The sequence below is a fragment of the Somniosus microcephalus genome, chromosome 31 (genome assembly GCF_052327205.1).
Source record: "Somniosus microcephalus isolate GS21.2 chromosome 31, FLI_Smic_1.0, whole genome shotgun sequence".
Lineage (NCBI taxonomy): Eukaryota > Metazoa > Chordata > Chondrichthyes > Squaliformes > Somniosidae > Somniosus > Somniosus microcephalus.
The window spans coordinates 23812635-23830053 of record NC_141017.1 but is presented as its reverse complement, the minus strand read 5'-3'; positions in this window follow the sequence as shown (position 1 = coordinate 23830053).

Sequence of the window (17419 nt, the reverse complement as noted above, 5' to 3'; positions counted from 1 at the left end):
GGAGCAGTCTTGGATTTTGAAGCGAAATAATGCAGAGGCTGGAAATCTGAAATAAAAACTGAAAATGCTGGAAACGCTCGGCGGGTCAGGCAGCATCTGCGGAGAGAGAGAGAAGTGTTTCAGGCCGATGACCTTTCATCAGAACTGTCATCTTAAGAGACACATGTTGTACAGGGAGCCAATTCAGGGAAAAGTCCAAAGGGCGGAAAGTCCTCGTTTTAGGGAGGAAAGCAGCCCACAAGAAAAACAGGCCTCATCCTCATAGAATCACACAGCACAGAAGGAGGCCATTCGGCCCGTCGTGCCGGTGCCGGCTCTTTGAAAGAGCTCTCCAATTAGTCCCGCTCCCCCTGCTTTTTCCCCATGGTCCTGCAAATTGTTCCTTTTCAAGTGTATAACCCATTCCCTTTTGAAAGTTACTGTTGAAACGGCATCCACTGCCCTTTCAGCCAGTCTTTGGCCTGAAACGTTAACTCTCTCTCTGTCTCTCTCCACAGATGCTGCCTGACCTGCTTTGATTTTAAAAGCCTGAGGATTGTAGGAGGAGGAAAGACTGGAGGATTTTTATGTTTTGTAAAAGATAATTTATGCAGCCGCTGGTTTAGATTTGGGCTCTGTAACTCAGAGTGTCATAGAAAACGTACATAAAGCTGGTGGCCCCAGCATTAACAGTGACAGGGCAAGGTCCTTCAGCCTGCTATGTTTAGCAGCTCTGGGAAGGTCATAGAATCATAGAATGGTTACAGCACGGAAGGAGGCCATTCGGCCCGTCAAGCCCGTGCCGGCTCGCTGCAAGAGCACTTCAGCCAGTCCCACTCCCCCGCCCTTTCCCCGTAGCCCTGCAAATTTTTTTCCTTCAGGTACTTATCCAATTCCCTTTCAAAAGCCACGATTGAATCTGCCTCCACCACCCTCTTGGGCAGTGCATTCCAGATCCTAACCACTCGCTGCGTAAAAAAGTTTTCCCTCGTGTCGCCTTTGGTTCTTCTGACAACCACCTTAAATCTGTGTCCTCTGGTCCTCGACCCTTCCGTCAATGGGAGCAGTTTCTCTCGGTCTGCTCTGTCCCGACCCCTCGTGATTTTGAATGAGGTCGTTACACACCTGAGCTGCCAAATATAAAGAGCTTGGTTTTAGGGGACGGCAGATATCGCCAGCCTGATCCCTGCCTCCGATAGTTGACAGCACTCGGATTCTGTCACCGTGCGACGTGCATTCGTTCCACGCCCTTGTGAAAGTGGGGAGCAAGATTGAGCCAACGTCAGTCGGACCAGATTCAAATCCAGTACAGCCCTGCTCATCTGTATTTATTGTGTAAAGTCGGGCGCACGCACTATATACACACACACGCACACATATCTATATTAGATCTCCCTTGGGCATTGGCTGACGGTACGTGGGAAGGTACGTTTGACAGGAACGTGAAGCCGTGTTATGGCACCGTGTACTATGCTGCTCCAGAGGTGACACTGCATTCCTTTAAGGTTTAATTGCTGTAAATAGACTTAATAGAATCATACAGCACAGAAGGAGGCCATTCGGCCCATCGTGCCTGTGCCGGCTCTTTGAAAGAGCTCTCCAATTAGTCCCGCACCCCCCCCACCCCAGCTCTTTCCCCATAGTTTAGCAAAGTTTAACTTTTGAAGTATTTATCCAATTCCCTTTTGAATGTTATAATTGAATTTGCTTCCACCTCCCTTTCAGGCAGCGCATTGCAGATCATAACTTGCTGTGTAAAATATAATACATATATATATTATATAAATAGGCACACCCTCATAGAATCATCGAGGTTTACGGCGCAGAGGGAAACCATTTGGCCCATCGTGTCTGTGCCGGCCGACAAAGAGCTATCAGCCTAATCCCACTTTCCAGCTCTTGGTCCGTAGCCCTGCAGGTTACGGCACTCCAAGTGCATATCCAAGTACTTATTAAATGCGGTGAGGGTTTCTGCCTCTACCACCCTTTCAGGCAGTGAGTTCCAGACCCCCACCACCCTCTGGGTGAAAACAGTTCCCCATAACTCCTCTCTAATCCTTGAGATCGATTAGAGGGTAGAAGATTATTTGCCAATTGGCAGCTGGTTGTAAACTTTTGCCTTCTTCACAGCGTCAGAGAAAACAACAGGAAATGACTGGCTTTCTTTCTCATTAAAAGAAATAAAGGTTTCTTTGCATCGTGACAAAGGGTCATGTCTGGAGCGCGACAGAATGAAAACTCATGTACTGTATGTAGATAAATACACACATGCACGCAACCATGTGTATACATAAGTGCACATTTACAAATCATACATAAACATTAACACACACTTACGCATTTATATATATTATATATACACACAGTTGATGGTACAAGGACTAGGGGACACAGATTTAAGATTTTGGGCGAGAGATACAGAGGGGATGTGAGGGAAAACTTTTTTACGCAGCGAGTGGTGAGGACCTGGAACTCGCTGCCGACGGAAGTGGTGGAAGCGGAGACACTCAATGTTTTCAAGGGGAGACTGGATAGGCACTTGAGGGGAATAAACTTGCAGGGCTACGGGGATAGAGCGGGGGAATGGGACTGACTGGATTGCTCTACAGAGAGCCGGCACGGACTCGATGGGCCGAATGGCCTCCTTCTGTGCCGCTATGACTCTGTGACTCCATGACACGTAAACACAAATGTATTTACACACACAACAACAACAACATCAGCTTGCATTTATATAGCGCCATTAACATAGTAAAACGTCCCAAGGTGCTTCACAGGAGCGATGTTAAACAAAACTTGACATATACATGCATATGCACACATGCATTTTATGTACACACTCACACATACATACATGTATATCTGCACGTGTGGTGGGGTAGAGTTGCCACTGTGGGCTCAATCCAGGATTCCGGCACAAACTGCGCCCAAAATTGCGGCCATTTTGAAAAGTGTTTTTCCCCTCCCCGGCAAATGCAAAATCCGCCACGAACTAACTCAATCGAGCGGCGTTTTAAAAGGTTTTTTTTATTTTAAATTTTGCTTTAATAAATATTCCCTTGCTATATTTAAGAGTGGTAACTGGGTGAAGTTTGATTAGTGCGGCTGAAAATGGGTTTTATCAGCAAAAAAAATAAACAGTGTCAATCAAAATTTGTTTTGGGGCCGCGCGGCCCCTTTAAGGGGCTGCCCGGTCCCGTTCAAAAGTCCACGCGCTGCGCGGTTTCTTCAATATAAAGGCCGGCTCACCTCACCGGCTGCGCGGGATTCCCTGGGGCGACTGCGCGGCCTCACGGTTTGAAGGGAACATCGGCTTCAATCCACCATCTGTGAGTAACCCGATTTTAAATGACTGAAAATGACTCTAAAAAAAGACGCAAAACTGTTTTCTGGTTAGATTTGCGGGGGGGTGATAGTCAGTTCCTTAGTATATTATAAAAAAATAATTCAAAACTTTTAAAACATTACCTAGTAGGGCCCTTGCATCCAAACGATCCATCTTAGTTTTTGGAGCCTCCTCGCAGGCCCGCAAAAAGGCGCAATTAGCGGAAACTCCCGATGGTGATTAATTAGCCCTGGGAGCGGGGCCAGTATTGTGGGCGGGGCCTGCTGCTAGCGCGACTTTTTTTAAATTAGCGCAGAAGATCGTGGAAACCCGAGTTGCGCTGAATGCAATTGGTGCTTAAAATCCCGCGATCTTTTGTGGCGGTTACGCCGTTTAAAAAAAAAACTATTCGTTCATGGGGTGTGGGCATCGCTGGCAAGGCCGGCATTTATTGCCCCGTCCCTAATTGCCCTGGAGAAGGTGGGGGTGAGCTGCCTTCTTGAACCGCAGAGGGCAGTTAAGAGTCAACCACATTGCTGTGGGGTCTGGAGTCACATATAGGCCCAGACCGGGTAAGAACATAAGAACATAAGAAATAGGAGCAGGAGTTGGCCATTCGGCCCCTCGAGCCTGCTCCGCCATTCAATAAGATCATGGTTGATCTGATCTTGGCCTCAACTCCATTGCCCATAACCCTTGACTCCCCTTTAGCTCAAACATCTGTCAATCTCCGCCTTGAATATATTCAATGACTCCGCCTCCACAGCTCTCTGGGGAAGAGAATTCCAAAGATTCACGACCCTCTGAGAGAAGAAATTCCTGCTCATTTCCGATTTAAAAGGGCGACCCTTTATTCTGAAACTGTGCCCCCGAGTTCTCGATTTCCCCACAAGGGGAAACATCCTCTCAGCATCTACCCTGTCGAGCCCCCTCAGAATTTTATATGTTTCAATAAGATCACCTCTCATTCTTCTAAACTCCAGTGAGTATAGGCCCAACCTGCTCAACCTTTCCTCATAAGACAACCCCTTCATCTCAGGAATCAACCTAGTGAACCTTCTCTGAACTGCCTCCAATGCAAGTATATCCCTCCTTAAGAAAGGACGGTAGACTTCCTTCCCTGAAAAGGACATTCGTGAACCAGATGGGTTTTTATGACAAGCCAGTAATTTCATGGTCACCATTACTGATACTAGTCTTTAATTCCAGATTTATTTTATTAATTGAATTTAAATTCCTCAGCTACCAGTGGTGAATTTTGAACTCATGTCTCGACAGATCATTAATCCGGCCTGCTGGATTACTAGTCCAGTAACATAAGCACTATGCTACCGTACCTTCTATCAGTCTGAAAAACCCAGCACAATTGAGCGGAAACTCCATGCCAGTATGCACAAGAATCACAGGAAATCACAGGAACCCCACAGTGCAGATAGAGGCCATTTCGGCCCATCGAGCCTGCACCGACACATATCCCACCCTATCCCCGTAACCCCACGTATTTAATCCCCCTAACACTAAGGGTCAATTTATCATAGCCAATCAACCTAACCCGCACATCTTTGGACTCTGGCAGAATGAACAATGGTAGAGAGACACCCAGGAGTTTGATTACCTATTGGGGCAGGGAGCAGCCAATAATTCAGAAGGTTTAATGGTGTGTGCTGGACCTGTAACCCGGGGCCGGGGGGGGGGGGGGGGCGGGGCGGGGGGGGGCGGGAGGCGAGCGGGCGCACTGTTTTTTGTCAGTGGGATTAGCTTTGCTAGTTTGGTAGACAACACAGACTGGTGTCTGACATAATAAAACTCACTACGCACTTGGTTCGAGTATAAAGCAAGGCTTTAATCAACTTGTTTCAGAACATGGAGGTCCAGTTGTACTTCACTAGTTCCTTGTCTTACAAAATGTCCCTGGAAGCTGGGGCCCACGCCCGAGTATTTATACTCCTTGGACGGCGCCACCAGCTGGCCATCCAGCGTTATTTCATGAGTAGTTTCTTTATGAGGATGAGATTTATGACAGTGTCCATGGGCAGACCTGTGCATACCCAGGCCAAGGGTCAGAGCCTAGGGTTGGACATCAGAGTAGGAGGAAGGATGAGATAAATTAAGAGGGTAGGTGACCAAGCTTGGGTTATAAGAGCCTGTAGAGCGTAGGAGTAAAGCAGTAAAATAAATATACACGTGACAATATTATATTTAATATATGAAACGAACACAAGCATCAGTTGGTGTATGCACCAAACTCCACCTCTCACACACAGCAAGACGACAGAGGGAGTTGCCAAGCGTCACTGAGTTCCGCTCTGTATCAGTGTTAGAGGATCTAACAGATTTTTTTAAATAGCATGGCACAGGTACGGTGGGCCGAATGGCCTCCTTCTGTGCTGTATCATTCTATGAAGGCACACAACTTGTGGACCATGACAGGCATGCACAGAGAGAGAGAGAGAGAGAGCGAGAGAAGCCATTAAAGCCAGGATCCTGAGCCGGGATGTTACATTCACTGAACGGGGCAGCCCCAAGGACAGAGCAAGTCCCTCCCGACTGACAGGAGAAGCAGCTGAAAGGCGGGGACGAGGTGAGGGGAGAGCTGGAGGCTGCCACTGAGGGACGGAACTCACAGCAGAGGCAAACATTGTGTTAGCCAACAAAATGCCACAAACTACGATGATAGCAAAATACTGCGGATGCTGGAAATCCGAAATAACAACAGAAAACGCTGGAAAAACTCAGCAGGCCAGGCAACATCCGCGGAGAGAGAAAGAGTTAACGTTTCAGGTCGATGACCCTTCGTCAGAACTGAGAAAAAAGCAGGAAATGAAACAGATTAAAAAGCAAGTTTGGGGGCTGGGAAATGGGGGAGGGGATGAAAGAACAAAAGGTGAAGAGACATTAAGAGATATTCAAGGCGAGACGAGGTGGTAATAGGACAGGTAAAGAGACAAAGGATGGCTCTAGATGAAGTGTGAAATGCGCTGGCAGAGTGAGAGACAGCTGCCGTGTGGGAGAGAGAAAAAAGGAAAAGGCACAAACCAAAAGTGTGGATAAAAAATATATAAAAATATAATAGGGGCCGAGGTTATGATGTGAAATTGTTGAACTCGATATTGAGTCCGGAAGGCTGTAAAGTGCCTAATCGGAAGGTGAACTGCTGTTCCTCGAGCTGTTCCTAAATGCCACAAACTGTCTATTTCAAAATGTGATAGGACGGCGCAGAATCATAGAATGATACAGCGCAGAAGGAGGCCATTCGGCCCATCGTGCCTGTGCCTGCTCTTTGAAAGAGCTCTCCAATTAGTCCCACTCCCCTTATTCTATCCCCACAGCCCTGCATATGTTTCCTTTTCAAGTATTTATCCAATTCCCTTTTGAAAGTTACTATTGAATCTGCTTCCACCGCCTTTTCAGGCAGCGCATTCCAGATCACAACAACTCGCTGTGTAAAAAAAAAAGGCTCCTCATCTCCCCTTCTGGCTCTTTTGCCAATTATTTTAAATACACACAGTGAAAGCTCTAGGCTCTGACCCTTGGCCTGACTAGCAGGACTACGGGAGCGTGCTAACTCAGTACTGCTGTTGTGGGTATCTAGGCTGGGGTGCTGAGGATGAACTGATTAGGAGAGTTGCCCCATGGTGGCCGGTCCTAGCACAGACCACCACAGTATGTTCTATTCTGGACCCCCCATTTCATCTTCTGTGGGAAAGCTTCTTCCTGCTCGCTGCCCCAATAGGTAATCAAACTCCTGGGTGTCTCTCTACCATTATTCACCCTTGACAGCTTCTCTTCCTTTGGGTATTTCCATCGTCCCAGAAAAAACCCTTATTTGCCAACCAGCATTTGTCCATCTCTATCTGAACCGCCTCTTAAGAACATAAGAGTTAGGAGCAGGAGTCGGCCACACGGCCCCTCGAGCCTGCTCCGCCATTCAATAAGATCATGGCTGATCTTTGACCTCAACTCCACTTTCCCGCCCGATCTCCATATCCCTCAATGACCAAAAATCTATCAATTCTCAGCTTTGAATATACTTTTTAAAAATTCGCTTATGGGATCTGGGCGTCGCTGGCAAGGCCAGCATTTATTGCCCATCCCTAATGACTGAGCAGCCACAGGTTCTGGGGCAGCGAATTCCAAAGTTGCACAACCTTATGAGTGAAGAAATTTCTCCTCATCTCAGTCCTAAATGGCCGACCCCTTATCCTGAGACTATGCCCCCTAGTTCTAGTCTCTCCAGCCAGGGGGAAACAATCTCTCCGCATCTACCCTGTCAATCCCCTTCAGAATTTTATATGTTTCAATGAGATCACCTCTCATGCTTCTTTACGCCCATTCCTTACCAGATAACCACCTGTGTTTCATGATTGAGAGTTTACTTGCTCTATCCACTATTTCTAAGGTCGCAAACTCTTTCTAACCTGAAGCACAAAGCTTCTTAGTTTTGCCCTCACTTCCCTCAGTTCTACGTGGACAGTCCCAGTTTAAATAACCCGCCAGGACTGATTTAACTCTCAGCATTTTAAATCCCGGATCGTGTCCATTCTCGATCTTCTCTCAAGTGTAAAGCTGGTCTGATCCTGTGAGCCGGCCTCCTCGAGTCAGCCCTACATCCTGGCATCACCTCTGACACCTGGCCCTTGACCCCCCCTCACCAATGCGGCAACATCCCTTCAGAGGTAGGTTGCTTGATGCCGACACTGGGCGTCTGAGATGGGAAGGGTTCCATATGCAGAACTGACATCTCTCAGGGCGAGGAGCACAAGGTTCACAAAGAACCGAGAAGTTGCTGCAGACTCATATCATGCGGGACCCTTGAGAAAGAAGAAAATCTTTGTTCCTTCATTTAGTCTAAAGTCAATCCCATGACCCAAGCCTGGAGATAATTGTTTGTTATAGATGCGTGCAATGTTGAGTGTGTTTGCATGCATTCTTTTGTCAGCTGTTTTAGCGGTTAATGTTTGCTTTTAACATAGAGACACTAAAGAAAGGGCTTGCATTTCTATAGCCCCTTTCGTGACCTCGGAGCGTCCCAAAGCGCTTTACAGCCAATGAAGTACTTTTTGAAGTGCGGTCACCGCCACAGCAAGCTCCCACAAAACAGCAATGCCATAAAGGCCAGATCATCTTTGGTGATGTTGGAGCTTCACTGGGCAGTCCATCACAGAACCAGGCCAAACCCTTCTGCGCCCAGCCCTTTGTAGGTTGCTCTGCACGCCTGGCTCTACGTGCATTACGTGGATACATTTATCGAGTGCCTTCCAACTACAGGCCAGGGTGTTGAAATAGTTGCATAAGATGTAATGGTCTCGACTTGCTGCAGGAATGCTGAGGCCGGTTTCAGAGGCGCTGCTCGGAATTGAACGGGTTTCAGTCACCGCAGACTCAGCCTTGTACACAGCTCCACCTAGTGAGAGGCGGCACTGGACAGGGTTTGAGCAGACGTGGCTCTGCCCAGGGCAGCAATGGAATTGTGCAATATTCCCTCTGCCCTCTTGTTCAGGGTGTTTGGATCAGGGTTTTAGAATAATCGACCTGAACCGTTAACTCTGTTTCTCTCTTCACAGATGCTGCCTGACCTGCTGAGTTTCTCCAGCATTTTATGTTTTTATTTTAGAATAAAGAACTGCAGTTACTTAATTGATTGCACTTTTGCAGGTACAAAGGTACACATACACACATGTACACTGACAGACACAGACACACAGACAGACATAGGCTTACACACAGACACACAAGCAGACAGACGCACACAGATACACAGACGAGACACAGATGATCGATCTCAGCCTCCTCCTGAGGTCCCCACCATCACAGAAGCCAGTCTTCAGCCAATTCGATTCACTCCACGTGATATCAAGAAATGGCTGAGCGCACTGGATACAGCAAAGGTTATGGGCCCTGACAACATCCCGGCTATCGTGCTGAAGACTTGTGCTCCAGAACTAGCCGTGCCTCTAGCCAAGCTGTTCCAGTACAGCTACAACACTGGCATCTATCCGACAATGTGGAAAACTGCCCAGGTATGTCCTGTCCACAAAAAGCAGGACAAATCCAATCCATCCAATTACCGCCTCATCAGTCCACTCTCAATCATCAGCAAAGTGATGGAAGGTGTCATCGACAGTGCTATCAAGCGGCACTTACTCACCAATAACCTGCTCACTGATGCCCAGTTTGGGTTCCGTCAGGACCACTCGGCTCCTGACCTCATTACAGCCTTGGTCCAAACATGGACAAAAGAATTCCAGAGGGGAGGTGAGAGTGACTGCCCTTGACATCAAGGCAGCATTTGACCGAGTGTGGCATCAAGGGGCCCTAGTAAAACTGAAGTCAATGGGAATCAAGGGGAGAACTCTCCACTGGCTGGAGTCATACCTAGCACAAAGGAAGATGGTTGTAGTGGTTGAAGGTCAATCATCTCAACCCTAGGACATCGCTGCAGGAGTTCCTCAGGGCAGTGTCCTAGGCCCAACCATCTTCAGCTGTTTCATCAATGACCTTCCCTCCATCATAAGGTCAGAAGTGGGGATGTTCGCTGATGACTTCAGTGTTCAGCGCCATTCGCAACTCCTCAGATAATGAAGCAGTCTATGTCCACATGCAACAAGACCTGGACGACGTTCAGGCTTGGGCTGATAAGTGGCAAATAACATTCACGCCACACAAGTGACAGGCAATGACTATCTCCAACAAGCAAGCGTCTAACCACCTCCCCTTGACATTCAACGGCATTACCAGCACCGAATCCCCCACCATCAATAACCTGTGGGTCACCATTGACCAGAAACTTAACTGGACCAGCCACATAAATACTGTGGCTACAAGAGCAGGTCAGAGGCTGGGTAATCTGCAGCGAGTGACTCATCTCCTAACTGCCCAAAGCCTTTCCACCATCTACAAGGCATAAGTCAGGAGTGTGATGGAATACTCTCCACTTGCCTGGATGAGTGCAGCTCCAACAACACTCAAGAAGCTCAACACCATCCGGGACAAAGCAGCCCGCTTGATCGGCACCCCATCCACCACCTTAAACATTCACTCCCTCCACCACCGGCGTACCATGGCTGCAGTGTGTACCATCTACAAGATGCACTGCAGAAACTCACCAAGGCTTCTTCGGCAGCAACTCTCAAACCCGCGACCTCTTCCACCTAGAAGGACAAGGGCAGCAGGCGCATGGGAACACCATCACCTCCAAGTTCCTCTCCCAGCCACACACCATCCTGACTTGAAAATATATCGCCGATCCTTCATCGTCGCTGGGTCAAAATCCTGGAACTCCCTCCCTAACAGCACTGTGGGAGTACCATCACCACACGGACTGCAGCGGTTCAAGAAGGTGGCTCACCACCACCTTCTCAAGGGCAATTAGGGATGGGCAATAAATGCTGGCCTTGCCAGCGACGCCCACACCCCAGGAATGAATAAATTAAAAAACAGCAGGGAGTGAGCACCTTTGCGGTGGGGGAGAAGGAAGACTGGAAAATAAAGACGTTAAGAGACAAATCAAAAGCAAAATACTGCGGATGCTGGAAATCTGAAATAAAAACAGAAAATGCTGGAAATACTCAGCAGGTCAGGTAGCATCGGTGGAGAGAGAAACAGAGTTAACGTTTCAGGTCGATGACCCTTCGTCAGAATGTTGTATAGGGAGCAAATTCAGGGAAATTGTCAATGGGGAATGTCCTCGTTTAAGGGAGGGGAAAACAGCCCACCAGAAAGGCAGGCCTCATCCTCATAGAATCAGAGGGAGGCCATTCGGCCCACCGTGCCTTTGAAAGAGCTCTCCAATTAGTCCCACTCCCCCGCTGATTCCCCATAGCCCTGCAAATTGTTCCTTTTCAAATATATAACCAATTCCCTTTTGAAAAATACTGCTGAATTGGCTTCCACCCGCCCTCTCAAGCAGTCATCAGGCCTGAAATGCAGTGAGTTTTCTCCCCCAGATAAAATTCTCCAAATGAAACCACATCATCCGTGACGCGGACCCCAGAGTCCAGAAGCAGGGGAGGTGAATTCCTGCCAACTGATGCCCCAGGCTGCGATCGGGTGACTGGGCACAGGCCAAGGGAGTTGGAGCTGGAGCCTACTGATCTGTGGCCGCACCGACCAGGGGTGCTGGAGCCGGTTTGCAACCCTTTTAAGTGTTGAGGTGGGCTGAATTGAAATGTTTGGGTGCAGTACAGAGCCTGGACCATTCTGAGGGTTAATTTAACAAAATCTCACACTCTGGGGGAAGATTTCCCGCTGGAAGTATCGGGGAGTGTACCGTGCGGGGGTAGGCACATTGAAAGGGCATCCAAATACGTAATGGGGGAAAAGGTCATCCAATATATCTCCCACCATTCATGCTGAGCATCACTGGGCACTGGGAACGTTTGAGTGTTCCTAGTGTCCAAGGTTGCTATGTCAACAGGATGGGGGGAAGAGCATTAAAAGTTGAAGGGCCACCGCAGACTGTGCAATGGAGCGCAGAGTGACCGATTGCATAGCCCGTGTTGTTTTATTTACAGGCCTGGGAGGTAGGCCACAGACAAGGTCCAAAGGCGGGTTAATATTGTGAGATAACAACAGAAAACGCTGGAAAAACTCAGCAGGCCAGGCAACATCCGTGGAGAGAGAAATAGAGTCAACGTTTCGGGTCGAAACCCTTCGTCAGAACTGAGAAGAAAAGGCAGGAAATGAAACAGATTAAAAGGCAGTTTGGGGGCTGGGAAATGGGGGAGGGGATGAAAGAAGAGACATTAAGAGATATTCAAGGCGAGACGAGATGGTAATAGGGCAGGTAAAGAAACAAACAATGGCTCTAGATGAAGATAATATTGTGAGATACACATGCAAAACATTAGCCCTTCTCTTCTGTGTTAACTGTGGTTCAGTGGGTAGCTCTCGTTCACCTCTGAGTTTGAAGGTTGTAGGTTCAAATCCCGCTCCATTGACACTTAAATCATAATTCTAGGCTGCCATCTTTTGGTTGAGACGTTAAACCAAGTCCCCGTCTGCCCTTTCAGGTGGATGTCAACAGATCCCATGGCACTATTTTCGGAGAAGGACAGAGGAATTCATCCCTGGTATCCTGGCCAATATTTATCCCCAATCAACTTAAACAGATTATCTGGCTGTTATCATATTGCTGTTTGTGGGAGCTTGCTGTGCGCAAATTGCCTGCTGCGTTTCCGACATTACAACAGTGACTACCCTTCAAAAAGTACTTCATTGGTTGTACAGCACTTTGGGACGTCCTAAGATTGTGAAGGGCGCTATAGAAATGGAAATATTTCTCTGACAGAACTGTTACGGACTTCCAGCACTTCCTGTTTTAATTTATTATGTTCCCATAAAGACCCTGACAGCCAATAGCAAATGAGACTTCCTTCCCAGCAGTCTGGGCTGGATGTGGAACCGGAGGTGAAATGTTATTTTCTAACCCACTGCCCCAGCCAATATGTTTAGAACTTGTTCATAGGAAATGGAGAAAAAAACCCACACAATTTCTTTATTTAATGATATTTCTCCTGGGTTGTCCAAGAGATATATATACCTTTAATTCTTGGAGACTCCAGGGCAATCCTGGAAGGTTGGTATTCCTATCGAGGGGGTCAACAGCTATGGTGGAGTGAGGCCCTGGAGGGATTGGGAAAACAAGGGCGAGGATCTTCAAGTCAGTTTGCTGGTGGATGGTAAACAAGGAAAGGGAAATTCCACGAATTAAGGCAGAAGGAAGAAAGTCAAAGGAAGATAAAACGGCCCATTACAGAGTACATAGAAACATAGAAGATAGGAGCAGGAGTAGGCCATTCGGCCCCTCGAGTCTGCTCCGCCATTTAACGAGATCATGGCTGATCATCCAAATTCAATACCCTGTCCCTGTCTTCTCCCCATATCCCTTGGTCCCTTTAGCCTTAAGAAATATATCCAACTCCTTCTTGAATATATTTAATATAAGTTGGCCTCAACTGCCTTCTGTGGTAGAGAATTCCACAGGTTCACCACTCTCTGGGTGAAGAAATTCCTCCTCATCTCACTAAATGGCTTACCCCTTATCCGTAGACTGTGACCCCTGGTTCTGGACTCCCCGCCATTGGGAACATCCTTCCTGCATCTAGTCTGTCTAGTCCTGTTGGAATTTTATAAATTTCAATGAGATCCCCTCTCATTCTTCTAAACTCTAGTGAATATAAGCCTAATCGGCCCAATCTCTCCTCATACGTCATTCCTGCCATCCCAGGTATCAGTCTGGTGAATCTTCACTGAACTCCCTCCATGGCAAGAACATCCTTCCTCAGATAAGGCGACCAAAACTGCACGCAATACTCAAGGTGCATGCAGGATGGAGTGTGGGCCATGTTGGTCAGCAACTGGTTCTAAAGAACTGCCAGCTACATTACTGAAGAAAGCTTCTCGATGAGACTCTACCCCAATAATACCCAATAGGAGACAACACTGTACAGTCATTTCTTGCTAATGTGCGGGCAGTGAATGCCCCCTTTTGGACCGAAGAGACATGGGACAGAAATGTGTGTGTGTGTTTATAGAGCCATGTTAACACTGAACGTAGACAGAAGCTGCTAGTTGGGGAGGTTGCGTCTTTGACACTGCATTATTGCGCTCCCGCTGATCTGGTTTTAACCTGTTCCCTCTGGTTGTGCATTTATGTAAAGCATGTTGCTCAGCTCCCATAGTGGTGAAGCAGCACACAGCGATTCCAGAGCAGACTTAAAGCAAGATATTGGATGTTGCAGTGATTTACATGAAGCAAGCTAGGAAAATGACATTAAGTACCTCTGAATTCTGACTGTGAATGTGTTTTCTTTGGCTCGCTGAGTGTTGGGTTTATGCAGGTGAGTTCTGGAGAGTATGTGCGTGAGTTTGTTGAGAGGATTTGTTGGGTGGGATTGGATGGGTCGTTGGGTGGACTTGTTGAGTGTGATCGGGTGGGTTTGATTGGCACCCCATCCACCACCTTAGACATTCACTCCCTCCACCACCGGTGCACCGTGGCCGCAGTGTGTACCATCTACAAGATGCACTGCAGCAACTCGCCAAGGCTTCTTCAGCAGCACCTCCCAAACCTACGCCCACAACCCATGAACAAATTTAAAAAAGAGTAGCTGGCGTGAGTTTGAATGAATCATTGAGAAGATCCAATGAGAGTCCTTGGGTGGACATGTTGCATGTGTTCGGGTGGGTTTGTTGCCATTTAGTGGCCATGCTGCCCCTTTTTTATTAAACTGGTCTGAAGTAAAACGTTCAGATATGTTGACAGACTTAACTCCTGGGAATGAATTATGAAATTCCGTGGTCTGTCGCAATAAGAGCTGTTTTGTTTTGTTAATCTGTTATTATTAAAGAGATGGCAAAAGGCCAGTAGGAATGAAAACCATCAGTGTTCCTTGTGTTTGGCTGGCCATGGGAAAGCATGTTTTTCATCTCCTTTGAGAATTATATTATAGATCTACATGATAGCAAGAACAATTTAAACGAATACACTTTTGATTTTTTTGTTTGTCTTTTTCCACGTTCTTTCCCGTGTAAAATTTGGTTATCGTCCCCCATTCCATTTCTCTCCATGCCTCACAATGAGGGGAATAATAAGCTCCAACCCCTAAACTTATCGTAACACTGCCTCTACGTCCCTCAGATGACATGTCCATTCCTGCACCAATCAGCCCTGTGAGCTCTGTGCAACATTGCCCAATCCTTGCTGAATTGTGGGTAATTTTGCAACGCGGTTGTCATAAATCTCATCCTCATAAAGAAACTACTCATGAAATAACGCTGGACGGCCAGCTGGTGGCGCCGTCCAAGGAGTATAAATACTCGGGCGTGGGCCCAGCTTGCACAGGGACATTTTGTAAGACAAGGAACTAGTGAAGTACAACGAGACAAGTTGATTAAAGCCTTGCTTTATACTCAAACCAAGTGTGTAGTGAGTTTTATTATGTCAGCGGTCTTAGTCAAGTCCCTTTGGCATCTGGGCTCAAAACTGGTGCCGTTTTTTTTTCAACACAGAACAGATCCCAAGGAAGCACAGATTGTAGCAGGAATAAATACTATTCAATTTATGGAAAATTAAACGGATGAAAATATGAATGGAACGGTCCACATTTTTAAAGCCTTGCTCCTTGCTAAATGGGACTGTAATCGGCCCGACATCACTGGGGGGCTGGGAGGTGCTTGGGCTAGTCCGCACTTAAGGGTTCTTCATTTTAATTGATGCCACACGTTAGATGCGAGGAAGCTATCTTGGTCTGATTCTGTGATATTTTGGTGAAAAGTGTCTTAACTCTTACCTCGCTGAATGAACAAGCTCCGTACAGCTACGCAGTGAATAATCCTTGCCCTGCCATCTAAGCAGTGACATTTATTTCACATACGCTGAGTGGTATTTAGACGAAAGTCATTAGAACCGTTTTTTTTTTGTTGGAGAAAATGTGTAGAAATCAAAAAAAATTTGGGCGAATGACCGAGGCCTCTTGTACAAGACAGCAGCAATTGCTGAAGTGAATGGGAGAAAAGGTGAGGTAAATCAAGTAGCATCTAACAACTAGTTCAAATGCTAACGCTAATATAAAGGTCCATTCTCTATTACTGGCTTCCTGTTTGGATGATCCTGTGTCTCTAGTTTGTTGTTTTTTTTGTTGTAAATCTCCTTTAATAATTTGTTTCTTCAGGAAGCTATACTCTTATCTTTAGGTTTTCAACAGCCAGCTGTAAAGGTTAGGCAACCTATACCAACGTCTGTGCCAGTACCGGTCTTTAAACATGATTCAATAGGAAAGACCTTTCACTTAAGCCCATGCCCTTCAATGGCATGCCTGTGAATAAGACCTCACCAGGTTATTGTGGGAGCTCTTGCTGCTCTTTGGCACAGCATGTAGTTATGTGGAGTTACTGAAGGGGGATTGACAGGGTAGATGCTGAAAGGTTGTTTCCCCTGGCTGGAGTGTCTAGAACTAGGGGGCATAGTCTCAGGATAAGGGGTCGGCCATTTAAGACTGAGATGAGGAGGAATTTCTTCACTCAGAGGGTTGTGAATCTTTGGAATTCTCTGCCCCAGAGGGCTGTGGATGCTGAGTCTTTGAGTATATTCAAGGCTGAGATCGATAGATTTTTGGGCTCTCGGGGAATCAAGGGATATGGAGATTGGGCGGGAAAGTGGAGTTGAGGTCGATGATCAGCCATGATTTTATTGAATGGCGGAGCAGGCCCGAGGGGCCGAATGGCCGACTCCTGCTCCTGTTTCTTATGTTCTTATTTATTGCACCCACCCTGTGCTCCCACTCATGATAGCTTCTCCCTGATAGTTCCTGATATTCATTCTATTTCTCAAATGTGTCCCTAAATAACGTTGGTAGCTGTTCGACTACTGCAGCTGCTGTCAGTGTTCACAGACACAGTCCACGTATCGGGGTGGGGAGGGGGGGGAGGGTTTCAAAGCTACTGGATGGTATTTGGTCAGTGGCTCCGCACTTCACCCGAAGGGACAGACCGTTGCTCGGGTTGGCTCCGTGGGCTCTGGCAGGCCCTCCTGCCTCCCACCCAGCCAAGCGGCCATTCAGACTATTCGACTGTGGAGGGCATCGCGCTCCTGTTCTCAGCCGACATCCTGACAAAGGAACGCGCTAGCAGGCCAGCAATCAGGTACGAGGAGCCCTGGGCTGAGCAGTCCACGGGCACTGAGTTCAATTGTAGTTGCTGCCCTGGCTGAGATAAGCTAACTCAATACCGACAGGAAGATCAAAATTGAGACCTTTAAGTGCGTTTGGCTCCACTCCAGTTCTGTGTCAGCCATGGCTCAGTTGGTAGCACACTTGCTTCTGAGCCAGAATGGTTGTGGGTTCAAGTTCCCACTCCAGGAACATTGAGTGCAAAAGAAATCTAGGCTGTACACTGCAGTGTAGTACTGAGGGAGTGCTGCACTGTCGGAGGTGCTGTCTTTTGGGTGAGATATTAAAGCAAGGCCCCGTCTGCTATCTCAGGTGGACGTAAAAGATCCCATGCCATTATTTCGAAGAAGAGCGGGGGAGTTATCCCCGGTGTCCTAGGCCAATATTTATCCCTCGACTAACGTAACAAAAACAGATGATCTGGTCATTATCACATTGCTGTTTG